Source organism: Hypanus sabinus, chromosome 4 (genome assembly GCF_030144855.1).
Source record: "Hypanus sabinus isolate sHypSab1 chromosome 4, sHypSab1.hap1, whole genome shotgun sequence".
NCBI lineage: Eukaryota > Metazoa > Chordata > Chondrichthyes > Myliobatiformes > Dasyatidae > Hypanus > Hypanus sabinus.
Window position 1 is genome coordinate 181,294,397 of NC_082709.1, and position 21,963 is coordinate 181,316,359.

The window sequence follows — 21,963 nt, forward strand, 5'->3', positions numbered from 1 at the left end:
ATTAGCTAGGGTGAAATCATGGGTTGCTGGGCAGTGCAGCTCAAAGTGCCGGATGGGCCCTACTCTGCACTGTATCTCAATAAAATAAAATATAAATATAAATACAAGAAACACAATAGAATCAATGAACAGCATCACCCAAAAGGACAAACAACAACCAATGTGAAAAAACAAGAAATTTTGCAAATACAAAAAGAAAGAGAATAAAATAAATAATAAAAACAATAACTAATAAGCTCTAAGTATCAAAGACATGAGCTCATGAAAGTGAGTCCACAGTTTGCAGGAACGTTTCAATGATGGGACAAGTGAAGTTGAGTGATGTTATCTCGCTTGGCTCAAGATCCTGATGGCTGAGGGGTAGTAACTGTCCCTGAATCTGGTGGTGTGAGTGCTGTACCTCCTTCCTGATGGCAGCAGTGAGAAGAGAGCATGATTCGGATCTGATGACGGCACTGCGGTGAAACAGGTTGACAGGCTGGTGAGGGAAGTGTTTCGCTCACTTGCCGTCACTGAATCTGATTTATTATCATTGGGTTTGCTTTATGGCAGCAGTACAGGGTAAAGACAAAAAATTGCCAGAATTTGCAATAAATAAATAATAGTGGACAAAATAAATAAAAGTGAATAAGTAATAATTATTCATTATAAAGGAATAATGAGGTAGTGTTCAAGGGGATAATGGATGGTTCAGAAGTCTTATGGTGGAGGGGTGAAGCTGTTACTGAATTATTGAATTTAGGTCTTCAGGGTCTGTGTAAAGTTCTGGTTGCCTTGCTGTAGGAAGGATGTCATTAAAGTGGAGAGAGCAGAAAAGAATTTTACGAGGATGTTATAGGGCTTAGGTTACAAGGAGAGACTGGGACTTTTTCTATGGTGCATAGGAAACTCTCTGTATCCATATTTGTTTGGCATTGTTACACAGCATAACCCTTGTTCCTACTCCCTTTTGCCCTCAGTTCTTCCTTCTTTCTTGTTGTTCTTGCTGAAGTACAAAGTCAACTAGTGGACAGCGAGAAAGACTATCAAAGTCTATAGCACCATCTGGATCAGCTGAGAAAACGGACTGAAAAATGTCAGATAGAATTTAAAAGTTCCAAGTACAGTATGTACACAGTATTCAGCCTTGATGTTCGTCTTCTTGCAGACAGCCACAAAACAAAGAAACATCATAGAATCCACTTAAAGAAAACACTCACGCAAGGCCATTAGACATACAAAAAAAAGGAACAAATCACAGAAACAGCAAAAATCAAACAAATAATACACTAAACAGTAAGCACCAAACTGCAGAGTCCCCAAAAGTGAATCCACAGCCACGAGCCGTAGGGGTGACTAAAGCCAGTCCAGAACCTAAAGACTGTGGCCACAGCCACTGAGTCAGTCAGTTCAGTGCTGTGTCAATCATTGTTGACCACAGCCACAGATCCAGTTCAATCTAATGCTAGGTGTTGCAATTTGGGAGGACAAATCAGTATAGGACTTGCACGGTGTGGTAGTACAGAGGGATCTGGGAATACAGATCCATAATTCCTTGAAAGTGGTGTTACAGGTAGATAGGGTTGTAAAGAAAGGTTTTGGTACATTGGCCTTCATAATTCAAAATATTTAGTGCAGGAGTTGGGATGTTATGTTGGAATTGTGTAAGACATTGGTGAGGCCTAGTTTGGAGTATTGTGTGCAGCTTTGGTAACCTACAGGAAAGATGTTAATGGAAGAGTGCAGAGAGAATTGAAAAGGATTTTGCCAGGATTTGAGGACCTGGGTTATAGGGAAAAATGAAATAGATTAGGAATTTATTCCCCAGAACATAGAAAAACGAGGGGAAATTTGATAGAGAACACAAAATTATGAGGGGTATAGAAAGGGTAAATGAAAGGCTTTTTCCGCTGAGGTTGGGTGAGATTAAAACTAGAGGCCAAGGGTTAAAGGTGAAAGGTGAAATGTTTAAGGAGAACATGAGGGGGATCTTCTTCACTCAGTGGATCTTGACAGGGTAAAGAACTGCCAGTGGAAGTGGTAGATATTGATTCAATTTCAACATCTAATAAAACTTCAGATAGGTACATGTATGGGAAGGGCATGGAGGGCTATGGTCCAGGTACAGTTCAATGGGACTAGGCAGATTAATGACTCAGCATGGGTTAGATGGGCCAAAGGGCCTGTTTTTATGACTCTATGACTCTTTCTCCTTCCTGATTTATCTGCAAGGCTCTCTTGTCAGTCTGCCTTGCTGCATTGGATCTAAATTAAATAAAATGGCTTTATTTGTCACATGTACATCAAAACATCAAAACAAGCACTGAAATGCGTCATTTGTGTAAAATCAGATCAGCAAGGATTGTGCTGGAGACGGTTCTCAAATGTCACTATGCTTCAGGTACCAGCATAGCATGCCTTCAACACAGTAACTCTAACCCAAAAGTCTTTGGAATGTGGGAGGAACCTGGAGCACCCAGAGGATAAAGGGAGATCCCATGTAATAAAGGGGAGAACATATAGACAGCAGTGGGAATTGAACTCTGATCCCTGGCACTGTAAAGCAACGGCTCTAACCACTATACTACCATCCTGCCTCATCTCTGTGCTTTTAAAGATTTTAATGTTTTAATATTTAAAAGACTTTCAGGTGGGTAATGTGTAGGAATGGTGTAAAGGGGTATGGGACAAATGCATAAGAGGGTATAGCTAAGGATGGAACCTTAATCAGCATGGACAAGTTGAGCTGAAGGGACTGTTTTCATACTGTGTATACTGTATGACTCTAACTGCTTCTGCTTTGTATTTCAGTCCTCTCCAAATCTGAACCATGAAGGAGGAATGAAGTTCGATAGCACACTGGCTTCATGAATCTGGGAGAATATAAGAACATAAGAAATAGGAGCAGAGGTAGGCCATCTGGCTTGTCAAGCCTGCTCTGTTATTCAATAAGATCATGACTGGTCTGGCCATGGACTCATCTCCACCTGCCTGCCTTTTCCCCATGATCCTTAATTCCTCTACTATGCAAAAATCTATCCAACCTTTTCTTAAATATATTTTCTGAGGTAGCATCCACTGCTTCATGGGGCAGAGAATTCCACAGATTCACACCCTCTGGGAAGAGCAGTTCCTCCTCATCTTTGTCCTAAATTTACTCCCCTGAATCTTGAGGCTATGCCCTAGTTCTAATCTTGAGATCAGAGTGCGAGGCCTAACTTTTGGGGTCATGTCATTGGAACCGGAGGCCGGAGGCTGAATAATATGGCCTGTCTTGCGGTTAGAGGTCTGTATATGCGTATAGGTGGGAGGAAGGAACAGGAGCTTGTTTTGCTGTAGTTGTTTTGTTGCTTGTTGTGTTCTGTTTTGCTGTGTTTTGTGTTCTGCCAAACATTGTGGCCATGCTGTGTTGGTGACAGAACGTCTGATGACACCTGCAAATGGTGCATTGCACTATATGTGTTGATCTGTATAACAAATATCAAATAAGTAAAAGCAGAAACTCACAGGAGAAGTTAACATGTGTATTCACTTTGCAGAGGCAGCAACAAATCCATGCCCATGCGTAAGTTATCAGTAAATAACTGGTGCTAATGCGAGTCAATGCACTAAAAAAAATACATCCAGATATATCCTGTGTCTTGTCAAAGACAACTTTCTCTGTTGCAAACATCTCATTAGCATTAAGCAACTGTGACAGTCTCTGGCTCGCCTCCGGTCACTTGGGCTGCTCTCTTGATATACAATTCCCAGTTCTCATTAACACTATCAAATTTGTCAACTTTCCCAACTAAGGTCATCATCACGCTATTTTTACTTTAGTCTTGCTAGTTGGGCATCTTTCACTGTGTATTGTACAGTGTTACTCGTGTGGCCTTTTCTAGATTCCCTGACCTCCTTTTCTGTATTGGTTCAGTTCACTCTTTCCTCTCGCCGTCTCTCTCCCATCATCCGAATTCATTCACCTCTTAACTGTCAGTGTATCTGGAGATATTCACTGACATTCAGGTTCGTGTTCATCACCAATTTGTTGTGTCTGTACAACTGCATATCAAATAAATAAAGGCACACACTCGAAGGAGATGTTAATGTGTGTATTCACTTTGCAGAGAGAGCAACTAGCCAATGTGCATGTGTAAGTTATCAGTCAATAATTAGTACTAAAGGGAGTTGTTGTGCTAAGAGAAATAGATCCAGATATTACAGTATGTTTCAATGTACATGTGATAAATAAACTTGAATCTTGAATCTTAAAAGAATCCACCTTAGCCAATGTTTTACAATGACACAAGACAAACAGGGATGATGGAAAACTGGAGCAACATATAAAGGTTTTGTGTTGATCCTGCTGAACCTGAAGAGTATTTTCAGCATTTCCTTCTGTTTAACTCTGCTAGGTTACTTGAGCAAAGTGATTTCCCGTAAGTCAAACTGGAATCAAAAACAAAAGCAGGAGTCGAGCATCTGGTCTGTTGAGCCTGTTCTGCCATTTATAAAATCATGGTTGGCATTAGACTCAGTTTCATCTACCTCCCTTTTACCCATCTCTTAATTGCTCTGCCATGCAAAAATCTACCTAATTTTGTCTTAAGTATATTTAATAACATTAACCTGCCTTTTCCCCTTCTGTCAGCAGAAATGGTTCCACATTAAATATAAAACCAGTCATTTCGGACAGATGGGGCTTATCAACTGTGGTTGGCAACTCACCTAGGACAAGAAGAACTTTTATTTCAAACGTCCGCTGCCTTGTGAAGGCTTCAGGAGTAAACTTAGAGGAAAAATCTGGAGCTGGAGTCCCTATGTTGAGTTCAACGATGACCGGCAACTCCTGTGATGCCACTGATACTGAACTGTATCAGTCTCTGCCGTTCCTTTGGAGTCATCAGCTGCATGGAGAGGGGAGCCTGCTGCGTGGGCAACCACTTGCTCTCCATATCGTACTGCCCGGGCTTGTGTACTGGCTTGCATATGATATAGATGGCTGTGACACAACATTCATGATCAACCCCAACCAAAGGAGTGCATCAAATATGTCATGAGGTAGCCTCTACTGCTTCCCTGGGCAGAGAATTCCACAGATTCACTACTCTCTAGGAAATCCAGCTCTTCCTCATCTCCATCCTAAATTCATTCCTCCAAATCTTGAGGCTATCTCCCTTAGGTCTGGTCTCTAAAGTTTGTCGTCTGAACCCTTAGTGCCTAGGTGGCACAAGGGGCCTCCACAAGGGTCTTCCATTTCTGCCAGTCTTTCACACTGCTGCTCACCATTACCCAGTTCAGGTCTACTTCTTTCAGTTCTACTTCCACAGATCTTCGCCACGTCATTTTGGGCCTGCCCTTACTTCGCTTTCCCTGTGGGGTCCACCTTAGTGCTACTTTTGCTAATTGATCATTTGCAATTCTCATTACATGGCCCAGCCATCTCCATCATCTTCTCTTCACACAAACTGAGATTGATTCCATATTGCAAGATGTAAGCAAGTCTTGGTTTCTGATTTCCTCAGGCCAGAAGATCTTCTTGATACGTCATAGACATTTTGTCTGGAATGTGTCAAGTTTAAAGTTCGAACATTCCAGCATCAAATATAGATAGTTTCTCTGGGTGAAAGAAGATTAGCTTTCAGTCTAGAGATGTCCTGGTGGCTTTGATCTCCGTCCGTCATAATTTCTGTTCCCAGTTCTGCATCACTCCTCTCACCGGCATCATTAAGATTCCCTGTTTCGGTTTCTGTTGCGGTAAAGATTTTCCAGGGTAGGGTTGCTGGCCCTACACCCAACCCACAACCGAGAGGACCAGGTGCTGTATTCGTCTGGCTTTTCACCTGGAACCTGCCCAACAAGGTTGAACCTACCAGGGACTGAAGTCCCAGCTGGTATAGCTCCCGGGATCATTAAGGCACACAAACTTCCCCACCACAATAAGGAGCAGCACATAGGGAAGGTCTTTAAAGTTAGTTACAGTTCATTGATCATTGGAAAGCTTGCTCACTGTTGTTTCTGAATGTGCTTAGTCTTTCTCCCAGAGTTGGGGAATCAAGAACTAACAGAGATAACCTTAGGGTGAGAGAGCAAATATTTAATAGGAAGCTGAGGAGAAAATGCTTTCACCCAGAAGATGTTCTGTATATGGAACAGAGGATGAGGTTGAGGCAGGTACGTAAGCAATATTTAAATGACACCTTGACAAGGATACGGATAAAATAGGTTTATAGGGCAATGGGCCAAACGGGACTAGTTTAGATGGATGCCACACACACTAAATGCTGGAGGAACTCAGCAGGCCAGGCAGCATCTATGGAACAGAGTACAGTCGAAGTTTTGAGCCAAAATCCTTCAGCAGGAATGGGGGAAGAAAGATGAGGAGTAGATTTAAAAGGTTAGATGGATATCTTGGGCAACATGGATGAGTTGGGGCCAAGGGCCTGTTCCCAGGCTCTGTGACTCTAACCCTATGACTCATTTATTGGAAGTGTTCTGTGGAAAATTCATAAACACGAGTGTGGTATGTAAAAACCAAAAATAGTATAAATATTGAATTTACCGATTTCAGGTGATTTCTTATTATTCTTATTCGGGCTTCTTCCCCTTTCCCTTCCAGTCCTGATGAATGGTCTCCACCCAAAATATTGGCTCTTTGCTCCTCTGGCATTTTGTGTTTGTTACCCACTTCTCCAGAGTTCCTTTCTCATTTTCATTGGTCCACTAAATACTCTTTCTTTTTGCTCACCTTTTCCATTCTGTCTGCCAATCATCCAGGCACCTATTCTTCTGGGTTTCTTCTTTCTCAGCTTATCCCTCCCTCATCCGCATTTCATCCATCTTTGACCTGCTTCCATTCATTGCCCATTAGCCTCAATCTCAAACCTGCTCACCTGGCTTGGCCTGACCATCCTCAACACCCATATCAGAATCGGCTTTAACATCACTGAAGTATGTCATGAAATTTGTTGTTATGCGGCAGCAGTACAGTGCAGTACATAGAAACTAAATTGTAAACTGTATATATATATATTATATAAAAGAAAAAAATAGTAAGGTAGTGTTCATGGGTTCAACATCCATTCAGAGATTGGAAATTGTATGGAAGAGGGGAAAAAGCTGTTCCTAAATCACTGAGTATGTGCCTTCAGGCCCTGCACCTCCTCCCTGATGGTAGGAAGGAGAAGAAGGCATGTCCTGGGTGATGGGGGTCTTTCATGACAGATGTCACAGTTTTGAGGCATTGCTCCTTAAAGATGTCCTGGATGCAGGTTCCTCCTATTGTCAACCAGACTCCGCCTCACCTCTGTGTACTAGCTATCTTCCTTCTACACTCTCAGTCCTGATGGAGGGTCTAGACCCTGAATCTCAAACATCGCTTTGCCTTCACTGATGTTCCCTGATCCACTGAGTTCCTACAGCTTGTTTTTTAAATCACTCCCAAAGAAAAGCAACCAACTTGGTCACCTGTTCTAAAAGCTACTTATGTGACTCAGTATCAAACATTCCTTGAGCTTCTGTGTAAGTGCTTTCATTGGAGGTAGCTACGTCAAAGTAAACATTTGGGACAGGGTCTTCAATCACATCAAGAACTCATTCAGTAAAATTGCAATCAAAACCTAGAAAGGCCTTAAAAGCCTGTAAACCATTTAGACACAGAGGCTGGGGACATGTTATTTGCTCAATTTATTAATGTTTACCTCCAGTCAACAGTAAATATTACCTTTGAGATCAGTGCCTCCATCAAAAACTGCATATATTTAGAGTCATCGAGCCATAGAGCACTACAGTGTAGAAATAGCCCCTTTGGCCCATCTACCCTGTGTTGAACTGCTATCCCTAAATAGACAAATGTTCTGCCTTAAACATATTCAAATGTTCATCATTGTAAACCTGATGGTATATTCTTCACTATTGTGTACCCGTAGTCAGTAGCATGCTTCCTGTAATGGTGGTCACTGGCAGAACTGGACCCAAGTACAGAGGAATGGCAAACTCTGTCACTGTGAGAGCTGGCAACAACTCAACCCAGGAGTGGACGAATGGCACCCTCCCCGTGAAGAGATGGAAACTAGAGGTTATACATAGGAATTCCAACAGAGCATCAGAGGTACAACTCAGTGACATAGAACATAGAAATCTACAGCACATTACAGGTCCTTCAGTCCACAATGTTGTGCCGACCATATACACTACCCTAGAAACTGTCTAACATTTCCCTACTGCACAGCTCACTATTTTTCAAAGCTCCATGCACCTAAGAGTCTCTTAAAATACCCTATTGTATCCTCCTCTACCATCATCACTGACAGTGCATTCCACACACCCACCACTCTCTGCATGAAAAACTTACCTCTGACATCCCCCTTTTACCTACTTCCAAGAGCCTTAAAATTATGTCCCCTCATATTAGCCATTTCAGCCCTGGGAATAAGCCTCTGGCTATCCACACAATCAATGCCTCTCATCATCTTTTACACCTCTCCTCCTTGTATCCCTCATTTGCACTATCTCTTGAGTATCCACACCCTTCCTGTAGTGCGTTGACCAGAACTGAATACAGTACTCCAAGTGGGGTCTAACTAAGGTCTTATGTAGCTACAACATTACCTCCTGCTCTTGAACTCAGTGCCATGGTTGATGAAGGCCTTCGCACCAGAAGCCTTCCTAACAACACTATCAACTTGCGCAGCATCTTTGAAAGCCCTATGGACACAGGCCCAAAGATCTCGCTGATCCTCCACACTGCCAAGAATCTTACCATTAACATTATAATTCTGTCTCCAAATATGATCTACTGCAATGAACCATTTCATACTTATCAGTGTTGAACTCCATCTGCTACTTCTCAGCCCAGTTCTGCCCTTGACAAAGTCATGCTTACTATCCCTAATCAGATTATGTCTCTCCAATGACACTACAAGACAAATCGTTCTCCACAAGCATACAAGGATTGAACAAGAGTCCCCTTTAAATAATGATAGAAAGTGGGAAACATGAGCCAGTCACAATTGACTTGACAAGATTAAACAGGACTTATCAGGTATAACAATTAATACACACAGATTAAGAAAATTAAGATACATGCAGCAACGACATGAACTGAATCCCGGTTGGTGGTTGCTGGTGTTGTAAAGCACTGCACTAGCTGCTAAGCTATTAGAACGCTATAGTGCTATTCTCCTTCATATAGACAATAGACAACAGGTGCAGAAGTAGACCATTCAGCCCTTTGAGCCTGCACCACCATTCTGAGATCATGACTGATCATCTACTATCAATACCCGGTTCCTGCCTTGTCCCCATATGGCTTGATTCTCCTATCCATAAGATACCTATCTAGCTCCTTCTTGAAAGCATCCAGAGAATTGGCCTCCACTGCCTTCTGAGGTAGTGCATTCCACACCTCCACAACTCTCTGGGAGAAGAAGTTTTTCCTTAACTCTGTCCTAAATGACCTACCCCTTATTCTCAAACCATGCCCTCTGGTACTGGACTCTTCCAGCATCTGGAACATATTTCCTGCCTCTATCTTGTCCAATCCCTTAATAATCTTATATGTTGCAATCAGATCCCCTCTCAATCTCCTTAATTCCAGCATGTACAAGCCCAGTCTCTCTAACCTCATCTGACATCTGCCAGACGATGCTGAGGATGTTCTGTGAGGCTGTGGTGGCCAGTGCTATCATGTTTGCTGTTGTGTGCTGGGGCAGCAGGCTGAGGGTAGCAGACACCAACAGAATCAACAAACTCATTCATGAGGCCAGTGATGTTGTGGGGGTGGAACTGGGCTCTCCAACGGTGGTGTCTGAAAAGAGGATGCTGTCCAAGTTGCATGCCATCTTGGACAATGTCTCCCATCCACGCCATAGTGTACTGGTTAGGCACAGGAGTACATTCAGCCAGAGACTCATTCCACTGAGATGTAACACTGAGCGTCACAGGAAGTCATTCCTGCCTGTGGCCATCAAACTTTACAACTCCTCCCTTGGAGTGTCAGACACCCTGAGCCAATAAGCTGGTCCTGGAATTATTTCCACTTGGCATGATTATTATTATTTAATTATTTATGGTCTTATATTGCTATATTTCTTCACTGTTCTTGGTGCGGCTGTAATGAAACCCAATTTCCCTTGGGATCAATAAAGTATGTCTGTTTGTATTGAGGAGCCAATGCACAGGATAGGAACAAAGTTGCATAAGTTTGTAGACTCAGCCAGCTCCATCATGGGCAATAGCCACCCCACCAATCAGCACATATTTAAAAAGTGACATCTGAAAAAGTTGCCATTCATCATTAAGAACCCCCGTCGCTCAGGACATGTCCGCGGATCGTGATTTTAGTATTTTTTTAAATTTAGCAATACAGTGCAGAGTTGGCCCTCCCAGCTCCTTGAACCACGCCGCCCCAGCAACCCCCTGCCAGACCTGGTTAGCCCTAACCTAATCACAGGACACTTTACAATAACCGATTAAGCTACCCAGTACGTCTTTGGACAGTGGGAGGAAACCAGAGCACCTGGGAAAAAACCCATGCCTTGCACGGAGAGGACGTACAGACTCTTTACAGTCAGCACCAGAATTAAAGTCCAAACTCCAGAACATCCGAGCTGTAGTGGTGTCACAATAATTGCAACCCTACCATCAGGGACGAGGGTCAGGAGCCTGAAGACATGCACTCTATGCTTTATGAACAGCTTCCTTCCGTCTACCATCTGATTTCTTAACAATCCATGATATCCAATATATTATTAACAATCCAATATATTATTTTATATCATATATACTTTTCTTATTGTAATTTATAGTATTTTTATATATTGCACTGTAGCACAAAACAACAAATTTCACGACATATATCAGTGATAATAAACCTGTTTCCGATTCTGACTTTGATAATAAAAGAAATCTCTAAATAAAATAAAATAAATTAATAAACAGATATAGGCTGTATGGTCTCTCTGCCATTCAGTCCTGGCAAATTCCTGTTCTATCAGCATTACAATTTCTTCAAATCAACAGCTTAGTGGAATCTTGTGATAGGGTGCCACAGTGGTGGTGCAGTTAGTGGGAAGCCAGTACAGCTCGGGCGTCAGAGTTCAGAGTTCAATTCCGGCACCGTCTGGATGGAGTTTATGCTTCCTCCCCATGGAATGCATGGGTTTCCTCCAGGTGTTCCAGTTTCCTCCCTCTTTCCAAAGACTTACCAGTTAGCAGGTTAACTAGTCATTGTAAATTGTCCTATGATTAGGCTAGGGTTAAATAGGAGTGTTGCTGAAAGGGACAGCTTGTTCCATGCAGTAAATAAATAGAATGATTGCCTCCTTCAGCCTCTAAAAATGACAAAACTCTCACCTTGGTGACCTTTGCTCCGCTGCAAATTAAATAAAGCTCACTTCCTATGTGAATATGGCAAATGGTTTTGAGTCTTGTCACAGCCAAATAGAGGACCACGTTGTGAAATCCAGGCTGGATGACACAATCCTGGAATGACACCTGTTTGTGTGGACATGAAGCCAGAATGTCCTCCCTACCAGGGCCAGCACTGTGGAACGTCAGCCTTACCACTCGGCAGGTCCTCAAGTAATCTAACACACAAACATCTCAATGTGTGTGGCCACCAAAGGAAACCAGGCCAACATTACAGCAGAAGCCAGAGCAGTTCCAAAGAAAACAGGTTATTGCTTTTTCACAGCTCTGCTGAATATTGCTTCTGGTTTTAGTGGATATTCTTTCCTAGAATGTACAAAGGCAATGTGAAGCCAAATAATAGGATGAGGTATAATGTTGCATTAGACAAACATCTAAAGATAAGGAGAGGCTTCCCTTCATTTTTATCTGCTCACCTATTTTACCCACATGTGTAAGTCAAATGCAGGTTCCTATATGAGTGATGTTAGCCCTACACTGGGTTGGCAGCTCATTTCCAAGAAATGACTGTTTTGGCTGTGACTGTTTCTTCTCAAAGGGTCCCAGGCCCCATGATGCATTGCTCCTCAGTCCCATTGCACTCCACTACATGCCTTGTTGGATTATATTTCTCAGTCAGTGTAGTCCGCCCGAGTGTTGGAATGGGGTGAGAGAGAAGAAGGTGGGAAGAGATGAGTGAGAAACTCTACTCTGGGCATAACACTAAGTATATAAACATCCATCTGGCAAAGACATAGTCCCTGCATTCCTTCTAAATGAGCAAGGAAATAGGTGCAACTGAATAACTTTACCCCCGCAATAAAACAAAATCTGTGATGAATGGCCAACTATGAATGATGCTGAACTCATGGGTGAGGCAAGGGATAATTTTAATTACAGTACCTGTGGGAGATCGTCAGATTTTCTGTATTTCTTCCTTTGGTAAACCCACTGAGTGTAACTGAACTTGGCAGGCCCTGCCTGAACTAGCACTGAGGAAAACATTCACATGTACTGTTGCTCTGCCTTACAATGTGACAGGTTATTTTTCTCATTGATAGTATTTCCAGCAAGGCAGCTAAACCTCCGAGCAGGAATTTATGATCTAAACCTTAGATACAGCCCTGATTTAAGTCATTTTCAGGTCAAGCAACTAGCAAAATAAAGAAGAAAATGCCATTATTCAGATCTCAGTATTGAGATCTCTATTTATTGCAGTATCTCTAAGCTCTTTAGCAATTACAAAGGCAGATAAAATCAGTAAATGCTTAGAATATAGAGCATAGAGCATTACAGAACAGCCCAGTTTCTTTGGCTCACGATGATGCGCTAATCTTTTAACCTACTCTAGGACCAATCTAACACTTCCTTCCTGCTTAGCCCTCTAATTATCTATCAACCATGAGCTTATCTAAAAGTTTTTATATGTTCCTAATGTATCTGCCTCTGTGACCACACCTGGCAGCACATTCCATACAACCACTGCTCTCTGTGTCATCAAACCTACCTCTGCCATCCCCCCCCCCCTATACTTTCCTCCAATCAGCTTAATATTATGTCCTCTTGTATTAGCCATTTCAGCTCTGGGGGGAAAAAAGTCTCCAGCTGTCCACTCAGTCTATGCTTCTTATTATCTTGTAAACCTTTCATCTTCCTTTTCTCCAAAGGGAAAAGTCCTAGCTCGCTCAACCTATCTTCATAAAAGATGCCCCATAATTCTAATTAAGACCAACACATCATGCTCCTTCTTAGCAACTCTATCAACTTACATGGCAACTTTGAGGGATCTATGGACATAGACCTCAAGATCCCTCTGTTCCTCCACACTAAGAATGCTGCCACTAACCTGTACTCTGCGTTCAAATTCAACCTTCCAAAATGAAATACTTCACATTTTAAAATAGATTATCTGAGTGGTATTTCTTGCCACTTGCTATACAATAACATAATGAATCACATCAAAACAACAACTTAATCAGTGGTAAATCATTTCTGGATGATCTGAAGTCACCTTATCAGCCATGCTTTACTTACCATGCTGGAAAAGAGCCAGTAACATCAGAGAGGAGCCTCTTCAACATCAACACCAAGGCCACCAGACTCAAAAACTGTTACTTTCCCCAGGCAGTAAAGTTGATTAACACCTCCACTCACAAACACACCCCTCCACAGCCCCAACCACCACTACTTGATCATTTCCTTTCAGAGTCACCTTATGTACAGACACTCCTGTGCCCACTGCCACTTAATGGACAGACAATCAATCTATGCATACAAGCTATCTTATGCATTTGTATTTATTGTGTTTTTTTATTATTGTGTTCTTTATCTTATTGTGCTTTTTTGTGCTGTATCAGAATCAGAGTAACATTTATTTTGTTCTCCTTTACACTTGTGTACTGGAAATGACATGAAACAATCTTAAATCCTGAATCCAATTCCTTCAGAATCAAGTACACCTTTCCTTTGCAGGACTTGGAGTATAAGAGTGAGGAAATCACACTGTAGTTGTAGAAACCATTGGTTAGGCCGACCTTGAGTATTCTCTGCAGTTTTGGTTGTCCCATTACTGGAAGGATGTGAGAGCTTTGGAGGAGATGGTAGAAGAGGCTCACCAAGATTCTGACTGGATTAAAGGGTGTGGGATATAAGGAGAGGTTGGGCAAACTCATAAACATAAGGAATTCTGCGAGTGCTGGAAATCCAAAGCAATGCACACAAATTGCTGGAAGAGCTCAGCAGCACAGGCAACTACGGAAATGAATAAATAGTCGACTTTTCAGGCAAGAACCTTCATCAGGACTGGAAAGGAAGGGGGAAGATGACAATAAAAAGGTGGGGGGAGGGAGGATAAGCTAGAAGGGGATCGTTGAAGCTAAGTGGGTGGATGAAGACAGAAGATAGGAGCTGATATGAGGAAAAAAAATTAAAGGGCTGGAGAAGAAATAATCTGATAGGAGAGGAGAGTGAACCATGGGAAAAAGGGAAGGAGGAGAGACACCAGGAGGAGGTGAGGAGAAGCCCTATGAGGCCAGAGTGGGGAATAGAGAGGGAAGGGGGAGGGGATAAAAAAGAACTTACTAGGAGAAGAAATCGATGCTTAAGCCATTAGGTTGGAGGCTACCTAGATGGAATATGAGGTGTTGCTCCTCCACCCTGTGAGTGGCTTCACTGTGGCATACAATAACATATCAAAATGGGAATGGGAATATGAATTAAAATAGTTGCCCACCAGGAAATTCTGCTTATCATGGATAGAATGGAGGTGCTCAATGAAATGATCCCCCGATTTATGCCAGGTCTCACCAATGTAGAGGAGGCTGTACCAGGAGCACAGAATACAGTAGACGACCCCAAAAAATTTGAAGGCGACGTGTTGCCTCAACTTTAAGGACTATTTGGTGCCCTGAATGGAAGTGAATGGGTAAGTGCTGCATTTCTGTTGCTAACAGGGTTATGTGCCAGGAGGGAGATAAGTAGGTAAGAATGAGTGGACAAGGGGCTCATGGAGGGTGTGATCCCTGTGGAAAATGGAGAGTGGGAGTAAAGTAATGATAAGGTTGGTGGTAGGATCCTGTTGAAAGTGGAAATGGCGAAGACTGATGTGTAGGGTGCAAAGAATCATGGGGTACTAGGGAAGGACAAGAGGAACTCTATCACTGAAAAGGCAATGGTAAGATGGTGTGAACATGGATATCAGCAAATGGAGGAGATGTGAGCGAGGGCAGCATCAATGGTGGAGGAAGGGAAACCCTGTTCTTTGAAGAACGAAGACATCTTTGATGTCCTGGAAAGGAAAGCTTCATTCTGGGAGCAGATGCGGTGGAAATGAAGGAACTGAGGAAAGGGAATAGCATTTTTACAGGAAGGACGAGGTATAGTCAGGATAGTCAAGATAGTCGTGGGAATAGCCATGTAAAAGATGTCAGTAGACAGTTCGCCCCTCCCGAGAAATTGGGAGTGTGGAGAATGGTGTCAGAAATGGACCAAATGAATTTGAGGGCAAGGTGGGTGTTGGAGGCAAAGTTGATGAAATTGACGAGCTTAGGGTGTTTGTGAACAAGCTTGTGTTGTTTTCTCTGAAGCATCAGAAGTTGGGGGAAGGTCTGACATGTATTTAAGGTGAGAGGGGAGAATGTTGAGGGATGTACGGTACAAGTTTTTGCACAAAAGTGGTGGGTGCCTGGAACAGACTGTCAGAGGTAGTGTTGGAATCAGATAAAATTGTGGGGTTTAAGATGTTTATATGTAGCCACATGAACCCTTCCCAGTACATTATTGGCATTCCTTCCCCATCATCTAATTGTTCTCATTGTGATCTTTCTTGTACAATTTGATATCATAGTGGATGTTATATGTCTCATGCTATCTACCTGTGATGATCCTGTCGCCAGGTTTCTCATGTACGTGTGTGTGTGTGTGTGAGACAATAAACTTGACTTTGAATATGCAGGGTATGAAGGGATGTGGATCATATACAGACAAAGGAGATTTAGTTTAATTTGGCTTTGTAAATATCATGGACGGAAGAACCTGTTCCCATGCTGTACTTTGGTTTGTTGTTTCATCTTTCTATGACCATGTCATAATCTCAGTCGTATGTTTGTCTGTCCATCATGCGTATATTTTACTGATTCTCTTGTGTTTCTTTCTATTTTTCTGTGAATACCCATAAGAAAATGAACCTCAGGATAGAATATGGTGACATATATGTACTTTGATAATAAATTTACTTTGAACTTTGATATCAATTGATAGCATAATCTGTTGGTTACTTGAGGGGAAGCCCTTAAAACCAACATTCATGATATAGACCCAGGTAACAAGCCTATCTATAAGAAGTTCCTCAGACAGGGAAAGTGAGTGGGGCTTTGCCAAGGGACGTAATCATATTTAATGCTTGTGTTTTTTCTCTCATTGACTGCAAGTTGACTTTTCCTCTCCGCGAAGCATGAGGTTTGGCTGAGGAACAAAGTCAGGCTGTGAGCTAGCTGCATGTTGTGAGGTCGCCTCGGATTCCATCAGTGGTTCGCAGCTCAGAGAGGGATCAGTCTCGACTGCCAGCAACCATCAAAGACCTTCGGACGAAGTCATATTTTGAAAGTCTATTCACTCCAATTTGAACAGTGATGCTTGTTTGGGGATTACGGAGTTGCAAAGGCACGCTGGAGTTTTATCATGCCCAAGACTGAAATATTGCTTAAAAAACAAAAATAAAATTTGTAATTTAAGTCTTAGAAATATAATATCATAGAGCACAGAGGGAGGCTACTCAGCCCACTGTAGCTGTACCAGATTCAAGGATGAAACAGGCAGAGGGATTAATAAAATCACTCATTCTGAGTTATCCCATTAGTTTGTTCCATTCCCTCCATGAACAGCTCAATGTTTGCCTCTTTAAAAGTATGTCCATCTAGAACATAGAACAGTCCTGCCCTTCGGACCGTGATGATCTGTTGTGGAGGCTCCAATGCACAGGACCACAAGAGGCTGCAGAGCATTGTAGACACAGCCAGCTCCATCACGGGCACAAACCTCCACACCTTTGAGGGTATCTTCAAGACTTGGTGCCTCAAGAAGGTGGCATCCATCATTAAGGACAATCATTATCCAGGAAATGCCTTCTACTCATCATTGCTATCAGGGAGCATGTACAGGAACCCCAGGACCTGCACTCAATGCTCTGGGAGCAGCTTCTTCCCCTTCATCATCAGATTTATGAACAGTCCATGAACTCATGAACTCTACCTCATTAATCCTCCATTTGTTTATTGTAAGTATAGTCATTTTTATATATTGCACTGTACTGCAGCCACAAAGTAGCACATTTCAAGCCATTTGTCAGTGGAACTAAACCTGAATTATCCTGATTCTGATACTGACCTGTATGGACAGCATGCAAAAGAGTTTTTCATTGTACCTCCGTTCATATGATAATGGGCCAGCTAGTGGCATCAGCGCCGGACTTCGGAGCGAAGGCTCCCGAGTTCGAATCCAATCGGCTCCCTTGCACGCTTTCCATCCGTGCTGGGTTGAGCGTCGAGCTACAACTCGGCCTCGTAAAAACAAGAAAGCCTGCTAAAAAAAACACCGTCATGATGGCGTCCTGATTTCTCCACTCAGAGTTAAGGGCTTTCTTCTTCGTCTCTACTTCATATAACAATAATAAAAAAATATATCAATATACAAATATCTTCATTCCTTCAATAAATGCTCCTTCTCCCTTTGTCCGATAAATGGTTAAAATAAGGATATACTGCATCCAAATGGATGGAACAATTTAGCAGTATAATATTATTAATGCAAATACTGATGCATGCTTTAGAACCTCCATCATTAAAGACCCCTGTCACCCAGGACATGCCCTCTTCTCATTACTACCATCAAGAAGGAGGCTGAAGGCACACATTCAACCTTTGCTCTTCCCTACCACAATCAGATTTCTGAATGGACAATAAACACATGTATAGTACACTACCTCACTACTTCTTTTCTTTTTTTTTGCTCTCTTTGTGCACTTCTTAAAGTTATATTTCTTATTGTAATTTGGCGTGGTGGGGTGGAGATAGGTCACTACCAAAGGAAGTGTAAGGCACTCCTTCCCTCTGTTAGCCTGCAGGTTACCCTTTGGCAAGGTGTAGCACCTGCTTAATCCCCACTCCCCAAACAGGGCACGTGAAGCCATGGGAGCAGGTGGTGGATGGTCATATGAGCAGCCGATGCATATCACAAGTCCTGATTTTGTGGCCACTGACACCAGGCAGACAATCTCTGAAGAGCATTGATAATGGCTGGGGTCACCCATCTTGTAAAGATACTGCCCAGAAGAGGGCAATGGCAAACCACTTCTGCAGAAAAATTCCGTTTTCCGTTGACGGAAAATGATCACGATTGAAAATAAGTGGAAATAATAAAGCGATCGGAAAGAGGTGAAATGCCATCAGTCATTGGAAAAGCGTTAGGCTACAGGCGGTCAACGACCAGAACAATTTTAAAGGATAAAGTGAGAATAATGGAGCATGTGAAAGGTCCTGCCCCGATGAAAGCTACAATTATTACTAAGCAACACAGTGGTTTAATTACTGAAATACATATGTTTCTTAAGTGTTTTATATGCATAGAAAGGTAAAATATATACTATATATTAAGACAAACGTTTGACTAACTGATGCTAAATAATACCGGATGTACCTGTTCTGACTTACTTATAATACCTAATACAATGTAAATGCAATGTAAATAGTTGTTATACTGTATTGTTTAGAGAATAATGACAAGAAAAAAAAGTCTGTACATGCTCAAACGACGAGTGCTGGAGAGAGAACTATCAGTTTTTTTCGATCCCAATCCGCAGTAACCTATGCACATCCTCCCATATACCTTAAATCATCTCTAGATTACTTATAATACCTAATACCATGTAAATAGTTGTTATACTGTATTGTTTAGGGAATAATGACAAGAAACAAAAGTCTGTACATGCTCAAACAACAAGTGCTGGAGAGAGAACTTCCAGGTTTTCCCAATCCGCGGTTGGTTGAATCCATAAATGAGGAACCCGCGGATAAGGAGGGCCGACTGTATTAGTTTTTATTATTATGCATTGCATTGTACTGCTGCTGAAAGATAACAAATTTCATGACATATGTCAGTGATATTAAGTCTGATTCTGATGCACATCCCTTGTTGTAGTTGATTTCTGACAACAAGCTTGAAAATCGGTATGAGGCCTGCAATGGGACTGGAGAGTGAGAAAAGACAAGGGAAACTAAGGGTTAATTTCTGCTCAAAGGGATAGGAAAGGAGAAAGATGAAATATTAAGGAATGGATTCCCAGATCTCTGTTCTGTGGGAGTGTTCATGCATTCTTTAAACCTTTGCATTTCTGTTTTTATTTATGTCCACTGGAGGAGATGCAGCTGAGTGAAACACAAAGTCAGATTTCCTGTCCTTCAGTTTTCTGATGTGTACATCTTGGTCAGGAGGGCAAGAATACAAGAGGTGGACAAGATGATAAGAGGCATATGTGGCTTGGCCCCAGCTGAACAGCGGCAAGCATCCAAGTTTGGGCGCTCCAATTCCCTGGTGTACGGTCAGATGCTGCTGTCCCTTTAAGACTCAGACTGCCAATGATTGCCTGTCACATTCTTACATGGAAACATCCTCTCCACATCCACTCCAGAGAGGCCTTTCAACATATTATAGGTTTCAATGAGATCACTCTTTATTCTTCTAAATTCCTGTGAGTACAGGCCCAGAGCCATCAATCATTCCTCATATGATAAGGATTTCATTCCTGGAATCATTCTTGTGAATATCCTTTGAACCCTCTCCAATATTAGCACATCCTTTCTGAAGTAAAGGACCCAAAGCTGCTCACAATCCTCCAAGTGCAGTCGGACCAATGCCTTATAAAGCCTCAGCATTATATCCTTCCTTTTATATTCTAGTCCCCTTGAAATGAATGCCAACATTGCATTTGCCTTCCTCATCATTGATTCAACCTGCAAAATTATCTTTAGGGAATCCTGCACAAGGACTCCCAAGTCCTTTTGTAACTCAGATTTTTTAATTTTCTCCTAGCTTAGAAAATAGTCTACGCTTTTATTCCTCTACCAAAGTGCATGACCATACACTTCTCAATACTGTATCCCTTCTGCCACTTCATTACCTATTTTCTTAAACTGATTGAGACCTTCTGCATCCTCTCTGCTTCCTCAGCACTAGCAGCCCCTCCATCTATCTTCGTGTCATGTTTATGAACGTTGATACACTTGTGACTTCATGTCAACATGGTAGTTCAAATTCCTGCAACGCACACAAAATGCTGGAAGAACTCAGCAGGCCAGGTAGCATCTATGAAGAAGAGCACAGTCAACCTTTTGGGTCAAGACTCTTCAGCAGGACTTAAAAGAACACATTTGATGTTTCGGACTGAGACTCTTCGGCAGGACTAAAAAGAGTATAGTCAATGTTTCAGACCGAGACCTTTCAAAAGGTCCCATAGATGCTGCTCAGCTTGCTGAGTTCCTCCAGCATTTTGTGTATGTTGCTTGGATTTCCAGCATCAGCAGATTTTCTATTGTTTATGAATCCAAATTCCTGAAGCTTTTTACAATCGTGATTCTAAAGCTGTAGAAAGTAGTAAACTCTGCCAGGTTGATCATGGGTACTAGCCTCCCCAGCATCCAGAACACCTTCAATAAATAGTGTTTCAAAAAGGCGGCATCCATTATTAAGGACACCCATCACCCAGCATATGGTGTATTCTCATTGCTGCCATCAGGGAGGAGGTACAGAGCTAGAAGACACACAATTAATGATTTAGGAACAGCTTCTTCCCGTCCACCATCAAATTTCTGAATGGACACTGAACCAATTAATATACTACCTTAGTACATTTTTTCCTCTCTTTTTAAACAACTTAATTTTCTTCTTTTATATGTAGGACTTTATTCCCTGGAATGTGGAAGATTGACGGGAGTTTTGATAGAGGTGTATAAAACTATGAGGGGTGTAGATAGGGTAAACGCAAGCAGGCTTTTTCCACTAAGGTTGAGTGGGACAACAACCAGAAGTCATGGGTTAAGGGTGAAAGGTGAAATCCTTAAGGGGAATATGAGGGGAAACTTCTTCACGCAGAGGGTCGTGAAAGCGTGGAACAAGCTGTCAGCACAAGTAGTTCATGTAAGTTTGATTTCAACATTAAAGAGAAGTTTGGATAGGTAGGGGTACGGAGGGCTATGGTCCTGGTACAGACAGATAGGTGTAGACAGTTTAAATGGTTAGACATGGACTAGATGGGTTGAGTGGCGTATTATGTGCTGTACTTTTCTATATACTTGTAATAGTAATTTATAGTTTTAAAAAATTACATATTGCAATGTGCTGCTGCCACAAAACAACAAATATCACGATATATTCCACTGATATATTCAACAAATATCACGATATATTCCACTGATTCTGATTCTGATGAAGTGGTTATTTTACTGCAGTCGCTAAAATGGGACCAATCCGGCCAGGTTGGACAGATATTTTGGTCTGTCTACTCAAGCTCTTTCAAGTTCATATAACTGTAAGTGCTGGTGTACTCAAGGAATTGCCACTGCGCAGTGAGAAATGAGGCCCAGTCGTGGGAATCAAGGGAAGTAAAAGATAACATTAGATCAAAGACTAATCATGTTGACAAAAAAAGCTATGTCCCAGGACTGGGAAAATGTCAGAATTCAACACAAAAGCATCGATATGCAAAGGGAATGTATAAAAGTAGTTGGAAACATAGATTGTTCTATAGAAATCTGAAAATAAACATGCTAGCAAAAGTTTACATGTGTCCCCTGTAGACTGAGTCAGGATAGTTATAGAGAATAAGGAAAAAGGCAAGAAATATAAACACAAACACAAGAAATTCTGCAGATGCTGGAGATCTGGAGGTGCGGCACAGTAGCATAGTGGCTAGTGTAACACTTGACACTGCCAGTCGTAAGATCAAGGTTCAATTCCGGCCGCTGTCTGTAAGGAGTTCATACATTCTCCCTCTGACCATGTGGGTTTCCTCTGGGTGTTCCAGTTTCCTCCCACAGTTAGTTG

At 42.0% G+C, this 21,963-nt stretch overlaps 1 long non-coding RNA gene across 1 annotated transcript; it reads left to right on the forward strand.

Annotated features, from left to right (window-relative positions):
* The first annotated feature begins 2,790 nt into the window (after positions 1-2,790).
* On the forward strand, positions 2,791-15,645 carry LOC132392407 (uncharacterized). The gene is made up of 3 exons (XR_009511526.1): positions 2,791-2,889; positions 7,890-8,071; positions 14,670-15,645. It is a non-coding gene; the product is annotated as an uncharacterized LOC132392407 (long non-coding RNA).
* Positions 15,646-21,963: the final 6,318 nt, after the last annotated feature.